Genomic DNA, 21,487 nt, shown 5'->3' on the forward strand with positions numbered 1-21,487 from the left:
ACAACAACTCTCCATTCCTTCCTGCTCCTAGCCTCCAACAATCTCGATTCTACATTAAGTTTTTATAAATTGGATTTTTTAGGTGCCTTATAGAGGTAGAGCCATACAATAGTTGTTCTTTTGTGTCTGGCTTATTTCACTTAGTATGTTTTCCAGATTCGCCTATGTTGTAGCATGTATTAAAATTACATTTCTTTTAAAGAATGAATAATATCCTATTATTTTAATCATTTGTTTTATTTTTTTTAAATATATATATTTTTTATTGATTTTGTACAGAGAGGAAGAGAGAGGAATAGAGAGTTAGAAACGTCGATGAGAGAGAATCATCGATCAGCTGCCTCTTGCACAACCCCCACCAGGGATGTGCCCGCAACCAACATACATGCCCTTGACTGAAATCGAACCCGGGACCTTTCAGTTCGCAGGCCGACGCTCTATCCACTGAGCCAAACCAGTTTTTGGCTTAATCATTAGTTTTAATCCATCATCTGTTGATGGACATTTGGTTGCTTCTGCCTTGTAGCTGCTGTGAATAACGCTGCTATGAACATCGGCATACAAGTATCTGTTTGAGTTCCTTCTTTCAATTATTTTGGATATAAACCTAGAAGTGGAATTGCTATGATAATTCTAGAACTTTTGAGGAACCAAAGAGTAGCTTTTTATTTATTTATTTTAAAAGATATTCTTATTAGAGGCCTGATGCACGAAGTTCATGCATGAGGCTCAGCCCCCGCAGTCCCAGCTTGGTCCAGAAGGTCATCCGGAAGGTTGTCCGGATTGTCATTCTGCTGTTCGGCCCTCCAGACTAATTAGCATATTATGTCAGAGAGGAAAGGAGAGGGAGAGAGAGATAGAAACACCAATGATGGGAGAGAATCCCAGTAGGGTTTGAGCCCACAGCCCAAGCATGTGTCCTTGACCAAAATTGAACCCCAAACCCTTCAGTCCTCAGGCCAAGGTTCTATCATCTGAGTCAAATCCGCCAGGACTGGCTTCACTTCCTTGCTAGAACTTGAACACACTAGACATCATGCACCTCAGAGCCTTTCCACTGGCTGCTCCTTATGCCTAGAGCTCTCTTCCTCCACATACCTCCATGGGTTCTCTCCTACTTCCTTCAAGACTTTGCTCAAATAACACTGTCTCTTTGTTTTTAAACTCTGTTTAAAATTGCAAATTACAACCCACTCACTCCTCAGCCATCTCCATATCCTCCACCCCTAAACACTGCTTTAAAAATTTCCCCACAGAACTTACCTCCTAGCATTAATTCTATAACTTATTCATTATATTTATTGCCTTCTGTGCCAGTTAAACTATGAACTCCATGAAAAGCAGAGAGAATTTCCCCCCTGATTTTGTTCACTGTTTTATTTCCAGCACTTAGAGGAATGACTACCATAAGGTAAATACTCAATAGTTTTTAAATTAATTGGTCAGCAGAAAAATACCCTTCATTTTGGGATATACTGCTTAATAAGGTTACATTCAAATGTGTAGCCTCTCTCACTTATGAAAACACACAAACATTTAAAAATATATATATTTTATTTGATTTCAGAGAGGAAGAAAGAGGGAGGGAGAGATAGAAACATCAATGATGAGAGAGAGCCAAAACTGGTTTGGCTCAGTGGATAGAGCGTCAGCTTGTGGACTGAAGGGTGCCAGGTTCTATTCCAGTCAAGGGCCCGTACCTTGGTTTCGGGCACATCCCCATTAGGGGCTGGGCAAGAGGCAGCTAATGAAAGACTCTCTCTCATCAATGTTTCTAACTCTCTATCTCTCTCCCTTCCTCTCTGTAAAAAAATCAATAAAATGTATTTTTTTAAAAATGATGAGAGGGGATCATCAGTCGGATGGAACCCACAACCGGGGCATGTGCCCTGACTTGGAATTGAACCATGACCTCCTGGTTCATAGATCGACCTCAACCACCTAGCCACGTCGGCAGGGCTGACAAACATTTTTAAAGCATCTTCTATGAGTCAGGCACTGTGCCAGCTGCAGGTGAAATACAGAAAACCCTTCCCACATGGAGTTCACAGTACAATGCAATTCTAAGGAGTTCACAATTTTTAAAACTTTTCCTTTTCAGATAATTGTATTTTGACATGCAGTTGTCAAAAACAACCCTGAGAGATACCATTTACACTTTACGCAGTTTTCCCCAAGGGTAACATTTACAGAACTCTAGCACAGGCTATTGACATTGACATAGTGAAGATGCAGAACTTCCCCGTCCCCACCCAGACCCCATGTGCTGCCCTGTACAGTCATACCCACTCCCCCCCCGCCCCTCCCCTTCCTTAACCCCTGGAAACCATTCAATTTTCCTCAGTTTCTAGATATTTGTCACTTCAAGAATGTTGTATACTTGGAATAATACGGTATGCAATCTTTTGGGATTTTTTTTTTTTTTTAAACCCAGCATAATTCATCCAGGTTGTGGCATGTATCACTGGTTAGTTCCTTTTCGTTGCTGACTAGTACTGAACATACCATTGAAGGATCTGAGTTGTTTCCAGTTTGAGACTTTTCTGAATAAAACTGCTATAAACAGTCCTATAGAGGTCTTTGTATGAAGTTAAGCTTTCGTTTTTTTCTGAGAGAAATGCTCAGATATACAATTACTAGAGAATCTACCACGCTGTCTGCAAAGTTTTGCATTCCTACCAGCAATGTATCTGTGACCCAGTTTCTTAGCAGCCTTGTCAGCATTTGGTGTCGTCACTATTTTTCATTTAGCCATGTTGACAAGTGTGTGCCTTTAATTTGCATTTCTCTAATCTAATGATGTTGAACATCTTTTTGCCCCTTTTATATCTTTAGTGAAATATCTCTTCCATATCTTTTGACCACTTTGTAACTTTTTTCCTTCTGTTTACTTTTCAGAGGTTTTAAAATATATTTTAGATCAGCGATTTTCAACCTTCTTCATCTCATGGCACACATAAATTAATTACTAAAGTTCAGCACACCAAAAAAAAAATCTATTTTTTGCTGATCTGACCAAAAAAAGGTATAATTTTTATTCATTTACAGTGGGTGGCTGTTGTTGTGTGGCTATTGTCATATTTTAAAATTTGACAATCTAAAAAAGAGGTCAGTGCCCTTAACAAAATAGGTATTGTGTAGTCTGTTTGTTTTTTAATCCCCACCCGTGAATATGTTTATGATTTCTGAAAGAGAGAGAACATTGATCAGCTGCCTCCCTGAACATGCCCTGACGGGGATAGAACCCAAAATCTAGATATGTGCCCTAAGTGGGAATCCAACCCTCAACCATATGGTGTACGGGATGAGACTCCAACCAACTGAGCCAGGGCATGTATTACATGTTTAAAAAGTCTTGTGACACACCAGCTAAAAAAATCACTTTCTAAGTACCAGCCCTTTGTCAATATGTGGTTTGCAATTATTTCCTTCAAGTCTATAACTTGTCTTTTTATCTTCTCAACAATAATCTTTCGAACAAACTTAACTTTGATGGTCTAATTTGTCAATTCTTCCATTTATGGATTATCCTTTACATGTGTTATACAATTTATTTTGTAACATACCTGAGTCTTAAATGAGTAGAGTTTGCCAGATTGGGAAAGAACATTCAAGGCTAACGAATCAGAATGGCACCACTAGCTAGCGATGATATCAGCTGGCTCAAAAATATGAGAACTGGAGAATCCTTTTGACCATCCTATACTTACAACAGTACTCTAGCGCGGTGGTTGGCAAACTCATTACTAGTCAACATGGCCAAATATCAACAATACAACGATTGAAATTTCTTTTGAGAGCCTAATTTTTTTAAAACTTAAACTTCTTCTAACACCACTTCTTCAAAATAGACTTGCCCAGGTCGTGGTATTTTGTGGAAGAGCCACACTCAAGGGGCCCGCAGTTTGCCGACCACTGCTCTCGTGTATGTAATCAGAGGGTGCTGTACTCTACATTGACTGGTGGGGATGGGGAGTAATTGTTCTATGTTTACAATTTAAAATATTTGGGGATTGGCTAATACAGACACTTTTTTAAAAATTGATTTTGAGAGAGAGAGACAGGCAGACATACAGAGATTTGTTGTTCCACTTATTTATGCATTCATTGGTTGATTCTTGCATCTGCCCTCACCAGGGATTGAACTTGCAACCTAGGCGTATGGGAACAACACTCTAACCCACTGAACTATTTGGCCAGGGCCCAGACAGTTTTTGGGTGTTTTTTTTTTTTAAACAAAATATTATTAATGCCAACCATTCTGAGACAATATCAAATTCTAGACACCAGAAGTGGAACTTAGAACTTGCCTGTACAAACACAGAGGCGGTGATCAGATGAAGGTGAAGGGTATTGTGAGTAGTTGGCCTCTCCTTAATTTGACATGGTCACTTGTACAGGACGTTCTACTTAAACAAATTTCCCAGATAATTGATGAAGCTTCCCCCTTTCAGGGTGCCAACATGTTTTCTCTTTTAACCGCAAGGGAAGGCACTGGACTGCTGTCACTAAATCTAACCATCTTACTGTGTGGTAATGTTAAAGGAGCGATGCCTTGAGGCTACTAGTGTTCACAGGACCGGTTGCCCCCAGATCAAATTCCTCTGAGCTGCCAGCTGAGTTTTTACCTTGGCCTTTTGTGTGTCCGTGTTTGTTACTGGACATTCTGTTCTTCATTTTTGCAACTGTCAAGATGCCTGCTTCTCACACTTCCTCCTAATCGGCAATGGCTTGGGAAGCCCTGTAAGTAAGCCAGCAAGAATTCTGTCCCGCTGAAGAGTAAATACGCTCTAAAGCAAGACATGATTCTGCTCACCTCTGAGTAAAACGCATTAGTGCCCGTCATAGGAGAGTGATTTTAATGCTGCTGAAAACTTTGGGAAGAGGCTTCTAGCTTTCCCCAAATATGTATTCCCTATTTTTTTTTTTTTCAGTAATAATTTTTAGTTGGGCCCATGGGTACCCAATCAAAAACTAAATTTCCTAGCTTCTTTAGTAGTTGGGTGTGACCATGTGACTGTGTCTGGCAAATGGGATCTGAGCTGAAATGACAGTTACAACGTTTGGGTTACGCCCACCTACACTCCCACCCCGCACCCCTCCACTCTGTTTCCCCTTCCCTGGGGCTGCTTTCGTGGCTGTTGAGCCATCCTGAACAAAAGCAATGTTCCAGGGATAGTGGAGCAATAAGATTGAAAGTGATATAATGCTTCTAGCATATTGTTGCCCAATCTTTATCTATTACATCTTTAAGTATCAAAATATTTTCAAGAGATGCCACAGTATTTTATTGTTAGGGTTATCATTTTGCAATTGTTCTATTTTGCTCTTTCATCTTAAGAATGTAGTTTTATTTAGAGAATGTCAGTTAGCAGGTCAAATTTAGGCTTAAGACATTTATCCACACTTAACCAGAGAGTTTGTAGAAGCTATTACACCAGTCAGCTATTCTAAACCCTTTTATGTTAAATATGAACATTTTCCCAATACTACTCTTAAGTTACATCTCATTTATCTTTCTCCTTAGAATTGCACAGGTTTGTTTTAAATAGTTTTAAAACCTGTAATAAACTACAGAGTTTGTTCAGAGTACAGGTACTCTGGTTAATGTTCAAAATGATGCGGCCAGAGGTAACGCAAGTGTTATTAAATATGCATGCAATCCTTATCAGCAAATTGAACCTTTTCTTCCAATTAAAAAAGCTAGTCCAATATACAACCTCATTCTATAAATATATCATTTCCAAATTGCAGTGAAAGAAAGGGACTTTTATGGAAATTACCACCCTTTCAAAGACTAAAGTCCCATCTTCCAAAGCTAACCTGCAGGAATTTTTTCAAAGCTTATTTTCCTTCAATTAGCTAAAATTCCAGATTCCTTTTTAGTCTTTATTCTTAAAGGACTCTGCCCTTCACGCCTACAGTCCTATGTTTGCTCTTAGACATGCTCTTTCCTCTTCCCTCTAGCTGTAACCTCCAGAACCACAGGTCTTCAACAGCACAAGACCTTGCACTAGCACCAGCCTGCCTTGCTTCACAGCTGGGCCTCACTTGGACACCTCCAAACCCAATAAAATAACAGCCGACTGCAGTGGCTGGCTTTGCACCTCCCTGGAGGCCTTAGAGCCAGTGTACCCTTTGGACAGCTTCATACCATAGTAGATTACAGCTCTACACATCCACAAGGGACACACTCAAAAGGCAGACTCAGTGAACACCAAAGCCCCACTGAAGCAAGTCCTGATCCATAGGGGTGTCTCCTGCACAGCAGCTCTCCCACTGTAGTCACAGCAGGTTCTCACAGTCAATTGGTCTAGAGGTCAACTCCTCCCAGTGATGCCAACAGCAATCAAGGCTCAGCTACAAGACTGTGCACACAGTCCACACAGGGGTGTACTTAGAGTGCCCAGCTCAGGTAATGGGGAGGCTGAGCCACTGGGCGCTACGGGACTCCTATTACACAAGGCTACTCTACCAATTCCAGAAAACATAGCAGCTCTATTGAATACTGTACATAGAAACAAACACAGGGAAGCAGCCAAAATGTGGAGACAAAGAAACATGTCACAAATGAAAGAAATGGAAATAAGCAAATTATTGGATAGAGTTCAAAACCAGAGTTATAAGGTTACTCAAAGATCTTCATGAGACTTTCAAGGATCGTAGTGAGAATGTCAAAGACATGAAAAAGGACCAGTCAGAAATTAAGCATACATTAACTGAAAAAAGAATAATTTACTGTGATTCAACAATAGAGTAGAGGATTCCGAGAATCAAATCAATGATTTGGAATATGAAGAACCAAAAAACAACCAATCAAAAGAACAAAAAGAAAAAAGAATCCAAAAATATGAAAATAGTGTAAGGAGCCTCTGGGACCAATTCAAGCATACCAATATTTGCATTATGGGAGTGCCCGAAGGAGAAGAGAGAGAACATGATGTTGAAAAACCTACTTGAAGAAATAATGACAGAAAATTTCCCCTACCTGGTGAAAGAAATAGACTTACAAGTCTAGGAAGCCCAGAGAGTTCCAAACAAAAGGAACCCAAAGAGACCCACACAAAGACACATCATAATTAAAATGCCAACAATTAAAGACAGAGAATCTTAAAAGCAGCAAGAGAAAAGCAGTTAGTTACGTACAAGGGAACACCCATGTGAGTGTCAGCTGACTTCTCAACAGAAACTTTGTAGGCCAGAATAAAGTCACCACAAAAGCAGTATTAGATGAAATGTTGAAGGGTATTCTTTAAGAAGAAAGAGGAGGAAGAAGAGGTAGAGGAGGAGGAGGAGGAGGTGCAGGAGGAGGAAGAGAAGGAGGAGGTGCAGGAGGAGGAGAGGAAGAAGGGGGAGAAGAAGAGGAGGAGGAAGAAAGGAAGAAGAAGGAGGAAGAGGAAGAGGTGGAGGAGGTGGAGGAGGAAGAGAAGGAGGAAAAGGAGAAGGAGGAGGAGGAGGAGGAGGAGGAGGAGGAGGAGGAGGAGGAAAGGAGGAGAAAAAAGAGAATAAGGAAAAGAAGGAGAAATAAAAAATATGAATGACAAAATGGCAACAAATATATATCTATCAACAATTGAATCTAAAAATCAAAATAAATGAAAAAGAAATCTAATGAACAAAATAAACTGGTGAATAAAATAGAATCAGAGGCATAGAAGCCTCTGATGAATCTGAGGAAAGGGGGGAGGTGGGACAGGAAGAGATTAACCAAAGATCTTACCCACTGACACAGACAGTAGGGTGGTGAAGGCCTGGGGCAGGGTTGGGAACTGGGTGGAGGAGGGAATGGGGGGAAGTGAAGTGGGACATCTGAAATTGTCTCAACAATAAAGATTTTTTTAATAAAATAAAAATAAAACCTTAATAGAAAACTTTTAAGGGAATAGGTGGTAACCAAACAATTGGATTTACTAGGTGTTAGGGAAGGTAGAATGCAATTGTGCAGCACTGGAATTTGGCCAGGCCATTAAGGTCAAGTAGTTAAATGTAAAAGGTACTTCTGATTGCATGGAATGTAAAAATGTCTATGTTTTTCTATGCATTCAAACAAAACTTCTAATCACCCTGACTTTCAATTCTTTTTTCCTTAATTCTGAAAGCAATCAATTGCACTTAAATAAGTAGTAAAACTGGAGGAAAGAGAATACCAAAAAAGTATATATGAGAAAAATCTTTTAGTGATTTTAAAGGAGCTTAATCTGTGTACTAACAACTGTAGCTCTGTAAAAGGAAACCATGTGGAGAACATAGCAACATTTAGTTTATGTTTTCACAAGTATATGCTGACTGTCTCATAATTAAGTACACAGAGCTCAAAACAGCCAAGCCAACACTACAGAGAGCTTATACTGTTAACCATTACAGAAGAGGTTGAGAAATATTTGCTAATGACTACCATAAAAGGAACTGATGACTAAGAACAGAGAGGATGTGTGACTAAAAAGTCCCACTACAGTTCTTTGAAAATTCCCTGAATAATGAGGCATGCCAAATGTGGTCTGTCATAAAAGCATCTGATGCTAAACTCTGTAGTTAGGCAACAAATACATGCTCTGCCTAAAGGATAAAGTGCCAAAACAACAAGACCACCAATAAGGGAAAGTGTTAATCAAATTAAAGTGTGGCCCGGGTGCAAATGCTGCTGGGCCAGAGTGGGCTGACTCCCGATATAATTCATTCAGTTCCTCAGGGGCTGGACCACCGCACAGGAAGCAGACACTTCGGGCCACTGCTGTTCTTCCCTGCACCTGAAAAAATGTACAGAAAGCTTCTCACAGACCCTCAAATTCTAGAATAATTCAAGTCAGCACATCACAGCCTATCTTTGGTAAATCAACCTTTTCACCCCAAAGGCTTAATACAGGTATAACCAAGCTGCAGAAATCAAAAGAAAATCACAGTACACATTTGGGAATGCATTTTCTTTTTTATATACACACAACTATCTCTGAATTGGCACAATTGATTTTCCAAAAGAATATTACATTTCCCGCAAATAATAATTCCAAATTATAATAACAATAGTTACCATTATTTTATGAACAATGTCATTTAAACCTTTAATTCATGAGATAGGTTATGACATCATTTTTCAGATGGGGATGCTCAAGGTCACACCATTAAGGTCAGATTGAAACCCAAGTTTGGCTGAATCCAAAACCTATGTTTGTTTTCACTACATTTCACTGTTTCTGGATATTTTTCTGTTTAACACACACACTTGCGGAGAAAATACACTAAATACTGACTCAAATGGGAAACAGTTTTGAATGACTGTAGGAATGTGTTGTAACACACTGCAGTGACTTTTCATGCCACATGATTAAGGGTATATGTATTTTTCTTTTCCATTTTTTATTTTTGGCTTTCCTAGTATATGTTACTATCTGGACCTCTAAGCATGTTTGTAACACCATATCAGGTTTCAGTAGCCTATGGATTTTTAGTAAAATGTACATCTCCATCATGTATAAATTTTGCATCTTTAAGAACCCATGTTCTATGAATATAATGAAAAAGAAGCAACTCCTGACTCCTCTATAGAGCTATCTTTCATTCAAAATAATTGATTCAATAATGAAGGATGAAACTTACTTTCCTCATTAGGATTTTAATATTTCCTTTACTTAGTGACTGATGTATACAGCGAGAAAGAACTGATTAATAAAAAGACATTTTAATTTTCTGAAACAATAGATTGCAAAGTGGCACTTTGCTCTACTGAAAGAATGCAGAATACAGTATTATTAAAAATGTCAAATAACATGATTACAGAGGACAGCTATTGCTCGTTGCATCCATTTCTCTTCTTCTACAATTGCACCCCACTTTTAAGAAGCCCCCCCTTTTTTCTTTCTTTTTTTTTGTCTAATCCTCCAGCTGATTCTCTCTTTACCAGGGATGGACACATGACCTAGGGCTGGCCAATCAAAGCATTTCACCCACCCTTGCCATAGTGATCCATTCACAGAAACATACAGGTCAATGAGATTTAATGCCAAGACTTTTCACAAACTATTGAGAAAGAAGTGCTCTCTTTCTGCTAAGGATGTTAAAGAGACTATTGCTTCTGGCTGCCTTTACTACCACTTAGGGATAATATATCTAAGAATGAAGACACCACAGGGGAAAACAATGATGAGAAGTAAGTCTACATACTCCTGATGCTATTATTTGAGTGGTAGCAGGTTCAGGATGGAAAGGTTGATCTTACTAGTCAATCCCTGTCATGTGGTCTTACTCTGCTGCAGGCCACTAAGCTCCTCTTGACTCCTTGTTTCCAGCCTTCCTGGCAATTCTGTGAACACCTGATACCATTTTTGGCTTAAATCGAATAGAGTTTATTTCTGTTTTTGCAACCAAGAATCGTGCTAGCCCAATGGGCAAACAATTTTATGATCTTGGGATAGAAAAGGCCTGCCTAGAAAGACAGAGCTGACTACATAACAATCTAAGAATTGTAATAAAATAAGAAAAAATAAATTATGTATAAAAATAAGTACATGGATATGCAATCCACAAAAGAAAAATACTAGTCAATACATACATTTAAAAATACTCAAATTAATGAGAAGAAAAGAAATGAAGGTTAAAACAAAATATAAAATACTAGTCTCCCAAAACAACAAATTCTGGGCAGGCAAAAACCATTTCTGTATTGTTTATTATTGAAACCCCAATATACAATAACACACACTCAGACATTTATTAAATAAATGGATGAATCAGTTTAGGAAGGAAGCAATTGGGTGTAATAAACAGACCCTCTCAGGTCCTGTTAAGGAAGCACACACTGGTACAGCATTGGAGAGCAAGTCGGCAATATTATAAAATGTTTTAATGTACATTGTGCTGGACTCAGCAAAACCATACCTACAAATTTATCTTACGGAGAACAATGAAAAAAGTGTGCAAGATGTAAGGATAAGTGATGTTCCCAGCAGTAGACTGCTTCCAAGAGGATAAATGAAAAACCATCAAATGACAATAATGGTTTATTGAATAAATTATTTTACATCCATTCACATTGGAATACCATGCTGCTATTTAAAAAGATAACCTACACTGACATGGAAAGAGTTCCATGAGTGAAAATAGCAGAAAACAAACAGCATCTATAATGTGACTTTGTTTAATAAAGTTTATTTTTTCTTATATATTCCCTGGGGTAAGGTCTAGAAATGTATTCATTGAAATGATGCCAATGGACTCTGAGGACAGGGCTTTAGGGGAGGTTATACTTGTATGGGTTGAATGTTTTGAACAAACATTTTATCAAGGTACCAAATAATAATAAAAATGACACATACATACACCGAATTCGTGCAGTTTCCAAAGGAATCACATATAATACTTAGTCAGATAAGACAGAGAATCTTAATCTTTTCATTATGGCAATGTAAGCCTAAAAATTTACCAAATTGGCCTAGTAAGGGAATAAAATTCCCCTTTTCATTCTAGACTCAAGGAAAGGTAAAGGCTAGAGCAGCTACCCAGGTAAGATATCTTGAGAAAAGAAGTTTTTTAAATCTTATAAATGATGCTCTTCGGAATTAACGCAAATAGCCAAGAATCTGAGGAACTACGAGGAAATAAATCAAGGTCATCAATTGTTCAAATATGCACTGCATCAATTCTGACCAGTCAGAAAAATATTGGACATTTGAAAACATCCAAAATGCGATGAAATTCTGTTGTCCAACACTACCGGATTGTCTCTTATTTCACTGCAAACTCAAACATACTCACCCACTACTTATCCCAAAGTACTGAGACATATAATCAATTTTAAAAGTAGTAAGTAAAATGCTTGGCGTGTAATATAGAAGGCAAGATTGATACCAGGAAGAGGTAATGTAATACAAGCTGTCAGCCTTGTACAATAAAGAATGCAATCAGTGCGTCTGAAAGTCTTGTTTCCACGGCCCGTAATATTCTGAAGCACCTAAATTCTCAAGAATTCTGCCTTTGAAACAGAAACCTCTCGGCAGGGTACCATAACTTGTGCAATCAATGCAAGTTAATACTGTGAGTGCTCTCCACTTCTTTAAAAAACTAAGATATATGGGGAATTCAAACATGTTAAACTCCATCCCAGAATTTGCATATTCAAGTATGAGCAGTCCCGCATAGTGGTTAATGATCTGAGTACAAGTCTTGACTCTGCGGCACACTAGCTTAGAAATCCTGGGCAAAATAAGACTGCTTCAGAGTTGTAATGACTGCGTGAATACAGACAAAGCACTTGCAATAGTTCCTGACACAGAGAAGGCCCCCCAAATATTAGCTGTCATGATTATGGGGCATAAAAATGATTCCAGGATTCTAATGCTATGGGATAGCTATGGAACTAACCAAGCTAAACTTAAGTTATAAGGCATTTTGTAATTCAACTCATTATGGTTCTGACTTTTTTTTTTTTTTTAAGTAGTAATTAATTTTAATTCTTTGAAGTGCTGTAAGACGCTGCATGAACTAAATGTTATTCACAAGATTATATAGTACAATTGTTTCAAAGAGCTCAGAGGCTTAATATAATTATTTATTTTCTGATCCAAAATGTGATAATTTTTTTTCCAAATCGTTTCTAAATGTGAATATGTTTATTGGTTACAGGTTTTATTCTGAAAACAACAACAACAAAAAAACTTCCTAAACATAACACATATACTTCAAAGAAGTGGTAATGAGGAGTTTAGGCCAGTAATTGCTACGAATTTGAAAAGAACCATTGCAAAACCCAACTATATGAAAAGCCTAGCATTAAAAAATGCTCTCATCCTAGATGTACTTGCCCCTCCATTCTAGCAAAATGAAGCTTCTTTCTTTTTACTCCTTTATCACTTCGTTTTTTAACTATCCCTGAATTTCATTATCACATCATTAGACTTCATTTCATTGTCCCTTTTCAACAGGAAGGCTTTTAAAATACGTAAATGTCTCTTCATTTTATATATATTTTTTTATTTTATTTTATTTTATTTTAGAGAGTTAGATAGATGGAGAGAGAAACATCAATGATGAGAATCATTGAATAGCTGCCACCTGCAGATCCCACACTGGGGGATTGAGCCCCTAACCCAGGCCCCCAACCCATGCAACCCACCCAGTCATGTTCCCTGACAGGGAATCAAACCGTGACCTCCTGGTTTATAGGTCAATGTACAACCACTGAGCTATGCCGGCCGGACTCCTTTTTATTTTTATTTTTAAATTGCAAGGCCTAAATACTGGCAACTCATCAGATCATTTCATGAACCAAGAGTTTGCCTTTAACACACAGCACCACTGGTTTTGGTAAAGTTAATATATACCTTAAATTACTAGAAACTATTACATCCTGCTGTATTTACCATTGGCCTTTGTGCAAAGAGCATGATTTTGTGTCTTGATTGGTGTATCTGTTTTGTTCTGAGATTTGAGAGAGACCCCTTTGTGACAGTTTTGATTATTTAAAAGTCATAAATATGGCCCCCTTCCTGGTGGTAAAATGTCTGAACTTTGCCAGAAGCTCTTTCACTTGGTTCTCAATTTGAAAGGCAAAGACAGTATAGGGGTCACAGCTTAAACTCTAGTAAAAGTCTGACCTTGTGTGATGTGAGTCGTAGTGAAATCACTTATGAACCAGCATACGCTATTGTTACTATAACTAACAATCATAATTTCTAATAGTAGTGAGTGTTTTCCATGTATCAACTTAGTCCTCACAATAAACCGATAAGTTAGATATCATTTTCATGCTGGCTTTCTAGATGAAAAATATGAGGAAAAGAGAGCTTAAGTAACATGACCAAAGTCACACATAATGTGACAATGACAATTTGAACCCAGTTGGTCTGGGCAAGGGCCCATGCTCTTGACCATGTGCTATACTTTTCAAAGATAATTTGGAGCAAGCCAAAAACAAACAAACAAACAAACAAACAAACAAACAAACTGCCTCATCATGCACTTAATTTACTCAAATTCAACTATATGTGCTCAACTTAAAAAAGAACATAAAAAGTAACGATTTAGGTAGTATAGACAATTGCCCCTGTTTTACTCATTGTATGCCCAGAAGGATAGAGATGGGAAACTAATTTTTTTGTACCCTTGATCCATTTCAGTATTTAAGTATCCATTCTTAATGACCCAAGTACTTCTCCTTAATGACAGCACTTAATTAAGCTGAATGCGGTTTTAGTGTAAAGAGACATTTTTCATGTAACACTAGTTACATGCAAGTCAACTGTTTCATCTGGTGCTCAATTGAAGAAACAGTGATTCTCCTGTTGCTGCCGGGGGAAACTGGCTCTCCCAGGCGATGGAGTGTCAGTCCCCACTGTGCACCTTCCTCAGGGATTAACAAGAGCAATTCTGACCAAATAGAATCTTTGCAGTTTCAAAACTTACCTCCTGCCTTATATGCAACTCCACTCATGCATCACGGTTGTTTGCATTACTTCAATAGCAGTGAGTAACAGAGGCCAGATAAATTACAGAACGCAATTCGTGCTCATCTAGGCCATTACTGTGGCTTTGCAGTCTCTTACATTCCTCATAGCACCTGCTCAGTTTCCACCCTCCTCCCTCCCCCACCGCTTTACTTTCCACAAAGTCTCAGATACATCCATACCCACTTAGTAGCTGACAACAACACGTACTTTATAAGATGTGAACAATGCAGCATCAATTCTCTCCACTTAGTCTACTTTCACCACAAAACTATATCATCCAGCCCCTCCTGCTACAAATTGAAATCTAGTCTCACCGTTTTACTGAAACTGCTCTCTCAAAAGCCACTGATGACTTGGTTGCCAAGTCCAATAACATCTCGGTCTTCATCACTCTTTCTGTATAGCAGTGATTCTCAACCATGGCTACAAATTAGAAGCACAAAGAAAATACTGGTGCCAGGGCCTCACCCTGGGGCCAACTTAATTGGTCTTGGGTTGGCAGAGGGCTGGGTTATTGCTTAAAGCTCCCTAGATGGTCCTAATGTGCAGCCAGGGTCAAGGATCACATCTCACTTTGTAACTCTTCCACTTGAAACTCTTGGTCATCATGATATCATACTTACTATTTCTATTTCTCCTATGGTTCCTCTTCAAAATCCTTCTCTGATTCCATTTGCTCTGCTAACTGTTCATTTTCCTGTCAAACTCTTAATTTAAGGTTTCTAACAATCCCAAATCTTCATATCTAATCTTGAACTCAAGCCTCAGCGCTAGACCCTCACCTCACAGAGACGGTGTCCCTCTGAATTCAAACTTCACACATCCCAAACATCATTGTGCTAGCTGCCTCTCAATCCTCTCTACATAATAGCTTTTTCAAACTTTCTGCACTTTTCTCAAACCCACATCTCTTCTTGTTCACAGCAGAAAATCTTGCTCTTATTTCACAGAGAAAACACAAGTCTTTACACTCAGTCTTAGCTTGACCCAACCTGACAAAGTCTCCTACACACGCACTTTCTCTGCACACCAACCCTCCAAGGCTCCTGTTTTCAGCCACTCTGGAGACTAGGACCTTTTCATTATTTCCTTCCCTCCTTTTGGATCCTTCCCATCAGCATCTAGATACATTGAAGCCTTTCCCGTCTTTAAAAAATAAACTCAGAAAACTGTTTAACTCTACATAATCTCTTAGGTGCCATCATCTCTCTTCCTATACAGTCAAAATCCTTAACAAGTTTTTTACATTCACTTTCCCCCCCTTCCCATTCACTGCTCAACTCACTATAAGTTTCCGTGTCATCCCTCCATCCAACCAGTTCTTGTCATCGTCAGCAAGGGCCTTCTTGTTACCAAGTCCATAGAAAACTTGCAGAGCTGCACATTACTAACCATTCTATCCTTTTTAAACACTCTTCTTCCCCTGGCTTCCAAAATACTTCATGTTTAAGTTCTCCCTGCTTCTCTGGCCATTCAGTTTCAGTCTCTTTTGGAGGCTCTTCTCCTGCAAGATATTCCTGAGGAGGCTGTCCTCACCTACTCACTCGTATTTCTCCCTGTACACTCCCATCTATCCCACCGCATCAACTGTGTACGATCTGCGGCTGCCACAGAAGTATTTGTCCAACCAGATCTTCAACGAGATGCAGAGCTACAAAATCAAGTATCACATTATCTCACTCACATGTGGGATCTAAAGAACAAAATAAACTGACCAACAAAATAGATCCAGAGGCACAGAAGCATGCAACAAACTGACGAATCTCAGAGGGAAGGCGGGGAGTGGGTCGGGGAGGGGAATGGGTGGGAAGAGATTAACCAAAGAATTTATATGCATATATGCATAACCCATGGACACAGACCGTAGTGTGCTAAAGGTCTAGGGTGAGGGCCAGAGTGGGGGCTAGAAGGGGTCAATGGGGGACTAAAGGGGAACATCTGTAATACTTTCAACAATAAAGTAAAAGAATTATTTTTTAAAAACACACACAAAACAAAAGTTACAAATTCAAATGCCTGACTCTACTTCTCCTCCAAGAAGTCTTATGGGTGTTTTAAATTCAATATGTCCAAAACTGAACTCACCCTCTTTTCATGCTTCTCCTCAAACCTGCTGCTCTTCCTCTTTCTCAGTGAGGGCATCACCATCACCCAGTTTCCCAAGCCAGAAACTTGGGGCATCGTTCTCATCTCCTCTTTCTAAACCCACCATACATATCAGCAAGCACCAAATTCTGCCCGTTCCACCCCAGCTGCTTCAGTTCAGCTCAGGCTGAGACTATCTCTTGCTTGAATTTCACTGCAGCGCAATCCTAACTGGCCAGTCTCTCTACAAATGCAAATCTGATCATGTCTCTCTGCTGCTAAAGACTATGCAAGGTGGTGCATTTTATATAGGCACAGAAGTAGTTAGAAAGATTCCAGGGATGGGACAGAGTTCAGAAACAAACTCAGAAATGTAATTTTATATATGATAACATTTAAAGCAGCACTTAATATCACTGAAGGTGATTCAATGAAGTTGTGATAATTGGCTAGTTAGTTGGGGGGGAAAATGAAGGATGTATCCTTATCTCATATAATGAATGAGTATTAGTTACAGATAAATTAAAGCTCTAAATGCAATAAAAAAAAAAAAGATAAAAAAATAGAAGAAAATATATGGAAATTTTGTTTGTAATCTGGGGATGAATAAGACACTTGTATAAAAGGTCCAAAGGCCTCCGAAGGCCACACAAAGACTTAACATCATCTCTCGCCACTGCCCCTACTCCTCTTCTCCAGTCGTGGGAAGTTCTTGCTTCAGGAGATGCACCATGCATGCTCTCACCTGAGTGCCTTTGCAGTGCTCTTTTTGTTCTCTCGCTTTAATATGCTGAACAATTCATCATCTTCCCTCTGATTGTAAATGCTGCATTTATCATATATTAAATTTGGCTCAATGTCATCCCCCCCCCCCCCCCGATTCTATTCTGTTCCACTGATTTGTTAGTCTTCTGTGCCAATGACATAATGTTTTAATTATCTTAGATTTTAGGTAGATGTTTATACCTGCATTCTTTATTCAAATTTTAAGAAACACTGGAATCAGCTTATCAAATTCTATTAAAAAACTCCATTAGGACATTTGGGTATAACTGCACTTAATCTATACATCACTTTGGGGAGGACTGGCATCTTTTCATATAGGAATGTGTTTCTCTATCTCTTTAGTCCATCACCAAAAATTTTTAAATAATATATGTCTTATCGAACATAATTTTCCTAGGTATTATAGTTACAAGTGCTATGGTGATTGGGCTTTATTTCATTATATTTTCAAAGTGATCACTGATGATGTGGGAAAGCTACTATATTCTGCATAATTACTTTGCATCCAACCACATTACTGTTTGTTTTGTTTTGTTTTGTTTTGTTTTTACTAGTTTTATTAGTTCTCCCGGAGAGTGAGAGTATTAGGTTCCACAGGAAAGAAAAAACACAGATAATTGAGGCAGGTTGCATGCAATATAATGAGGTCCACATAAGACAGGTTAAGTTGAAAGTGACAGTGTTATATTAAATTAGAGATGTCCTAACAACATACAGAAATACAGAACTGGAGCAGAGGAGAGGGGTGAGGGCTGAGCAAGATTTGGAGGCACATGCATACAGGTAAGAGTTGAAAACACTCCTTAATGGTAATGTCAAAGCCAGAATAATGGGGGGAAAGTGTTTGTCTATTCCAAAATTTTCTATTAAAAATACAATTAAAAAGGCACTGTTTTAATTGTGTGGTGGCTTCATACTGTAGTTATTGAGTATAGGCTTACACAAGGTACTTTTCCAAAAGAATTTCAGGAGACCAAGGGTGGAGTCTCCTGACTGTAGGTCTGACGACTACATTACTACCGTGGAATCCATGTGGGGGAAAAAATCCTGATGATCAAAAGTAAAGGCAGGAAACGGGTGGAGGGAAGGGGAAATGCTGAACTACAAGGTCATGGTCAGGAAACCAATTTGGCAAGGCATGTGGAAAACCAAGGCATACAGAATCAAGTACCACATACAGTAGTGCACAGTCCAAAGCCAGCTTTGTTTTCAGCAACGGGACTCAAATGGCAGGGTGAGAGCCAGTGTCTGTGATCCACAGAAGCAACCGCCTGCAAAGTCCCTGTCAAGCTCGTGTTCTTTTAGCGGCTCTCACTGCTGAAACAGACTGCTAAAGGGAGCTCAGATAAAAGCTGCCTCGCTCCTAAGAAATGTGTTAGTAATTCATGCCTAATGCTGATTGTCAGGAATGTATACAAGTCTCCATTTCATTCATTTCCATTAATGTTAAACAACCCAAAGAATGATATCTTTAGATCATATAATACAAGAAAATTAAGGTATAGTATGTACAACCAAATCCTAACTTTATAAAACAAAGGTGTTTGTGTGTATACAGTATAGGTGTATGTTTACTTTCTTTATGTCTATTGTCAAAAGTAAATATCACTAAAATACCAGAATGTAGCTTAGCTTTTAATTGATTTTTTTTTCTTTTCTGAAATTTTAGCTTTCTACAATGAATATATATGGACTTTTATAATAAGAAAAAATATAACAGGTGTTATAAAAAACAGAAATCAAAAGATCCTGAAATACATAATTTCAGATCGCTCAGGAAGTAGGAATTCTGTTTAAATCTCCAAATTTTAGAATATAAATAACAAATAATGGGAGATATACACCTAAATTTCTCCTTTGAAGAAAGTTAAAATAAAAGGGTGGTTACAGGAACAAGTGTGAAACCCAGGGAAGTGTAGAAGCATGAAAGGGAGTGTAATTGACCCTCACACTACGCTGGTAGAACGGGAAAGAGGTCACAGAAGACAAGACAATCACCTCAGAAATGACCCCCTCAAAGCAGTGCAAGTCTAACAGGATCATGCTTTTGGGAAATGAAGGCAACATCTCTGAAGCCCACGAGCGGCACAGAGTTAACTATGGGAGGGAGCTCCTTCCTGGCCTAGTCACGGGGGAAGGCACCTGAGACAGCTGTTTCCTGGACTGGCCTCTTACCTTCCAGCACCCCAACCAGGCCGCCTTCCTGGTGCCTGGTCCTTCCGGAGAGTCCCTACCAGGTCCTGTGACCTGCCCTCCCACCCTCCCAGCCTCAGGACCCAGACTTTTAAAACTCAGAGGGAAGGGACTGGGAAAGCAGCTGAGTGAACAAATTCAAGTCCTCTGTTTTGAGCCTGGAAGCCCGTCTGCCAGAAGATCGAAGCCATCTGCAAGAGTAGTCTCCTTGTGACTCGATGTGAGAAACAGGTATGTTTATTATGCTCATTTGAGCGCATACTTACTAAGTGTCTTCTGCAGGAGAGGTACCTGTGAGGTGCTGTAGGGGATATAAGGAAAATTATTCACCTTCCTAAGGGAGCCAATGTGGATAGAGGCGGTGACAGCCAAATAAAGTAGGTGAAGAATCGTGCAGTACAATGATGAGAAGGGAACCTGCACGGTGGGCGAGAGTGTGTTCTGAAGTCAGGGGACTGAATCCAAATCCCTGGCTTTCTACTTGTGTGACCTTGAGTACGTCTCTTAACTTCTTTCTATCTTAGTTTCTTCATCTATAAAACAATGATTATAGTGGTTTCATCTCATAGTGTTCATGGGAAGATAACAAAGAGTTTAGAATAGTATGTGGCACATAATAAAACATTTGCTATAATTCTGTGCCCACTATGTAGCAATGTGCTAATATTTTATATTATATATTAAATAAGGGAGGCATTATTAGCGCTGTTTGCAGATGAGGAAACTGAGGGTCAGAGAATTAGGTAATCTGAGCAAGATCTAAAGAGAGGAGGAACAGGGTTGTGGTTCGAGCTGACCCCTGCCTGAAGGCAAAGCTTACGATGTTTATTACTACCGTACTACTATTGCTGTATAACAGCAGCAGCCAACTTTTGTTTAGTACTTACCCTGTGCCAATGATTATATGCATAATTGCAATTATTCTCACAAGACACTGTTTGAACCCATTTTACAGAAGGAAGGAGGACACCCACAGGGAGAGGCTCGGAAGTCACTGAGCTGCTAAGTGGCAACGCCAGGACGTCAGCTGGTGTCTGCCCTTTTCCTGGCCAGAGCTCGTCACGCTGCCTCGTGGCTGCTTAACTGGGAGCTTCAAGGAGAGAGATTTCAGGGAACCGTGGCCGCACGCTCACCTCCTCACTGGTGGTTCTCACGAGCCTGCGAAGGCAGGTGTGGCTGTCCATCTTCTATGCCAAGGTGAAAAGCTTATACTCAGTTCATCTAGAAGTGGGGAGTCAGCTAAGTTTTTTCAGTGAGGTTTTTCAGCAAGCAGTATTTTAGGGAAATTAATCTGGGAGTAATGAATAGGATGGGCTGGAGGGGAAAGAAAAGTGTGGCAGAGACCGACTGGCAAGGAGACTATTCTAAGCCACAAAGCTTATTTTAGTCTTAGCATAGCTATATGTCAGACACAAAAAACAAGTCCTTGGAAAAAGACCCACCTGAACACAAAGTGACTTGCAGAAAACTGCATTTTAATATTCTAGATCTACATATAACAGCTCAAATAAAAGTGGACCTTTTTTCCTTTTTAAAACTAACAAAAGAAATATATACATATGTATGCACACATAGCAATTTTTCAAAGTAAACTAGGAGTCAAATTAGGTATGTAAATATGATTGAATTGATCCAGCATATGTGAAGAAAAGAAAAATTAGGATTTTTATAGGGATTTACAGTTTTAAAAAACTAGTGATATAAACTTTCTGGAATGGTCAAGAAAAAAAGATAGGGTTTATTTTACATAATAAAGGATATACCTTATGTAGGCAATTATAAGTTCAGGAACTTCATTTTTAATTTATATGACAGAAGTAAATGTATGTATGAGATGCTAAATGTAAGGGAGTAACAGTTTTTATCAATTTAAGATTAAAAACTAAAATCAAAATTGTGATCAAATAGAAGAGTTGTATAGATTCTAGGTTTGTTATCACTAGAGTGTTGAGGAGATACAGAAATTAGTCCTTTTCTGAAAGGAA

General features: G+C 38.9%; 1 protein-coding gene across 1 annotated transcript in view; it reads right to left on the reverse strand.

Annotated features, from left to right (window-relative positions):
- Nucleotides 1-21,487, reverse strand: part of SERTAD2 (SERTA domain containing 2) — a 105,618-nt gene that overhangs the window by 50,407 nt on the left and 33,724 nt on the right. The gene's annotated exons all lie outside the window — the stretch shown is intronic.

This window comes from Pipistrellus hanaki (assembly GCF_964339955.1).
Source record: "Pipistrellus hanaki genome assembly, chromosome: 12".
Lineage (NCBI taxonomy): Eukaryota > Metazoa > Chordata > Mammalia > Chiroptera > Vespertilionidae > Pipistrellus > Pipistrellus hanaki.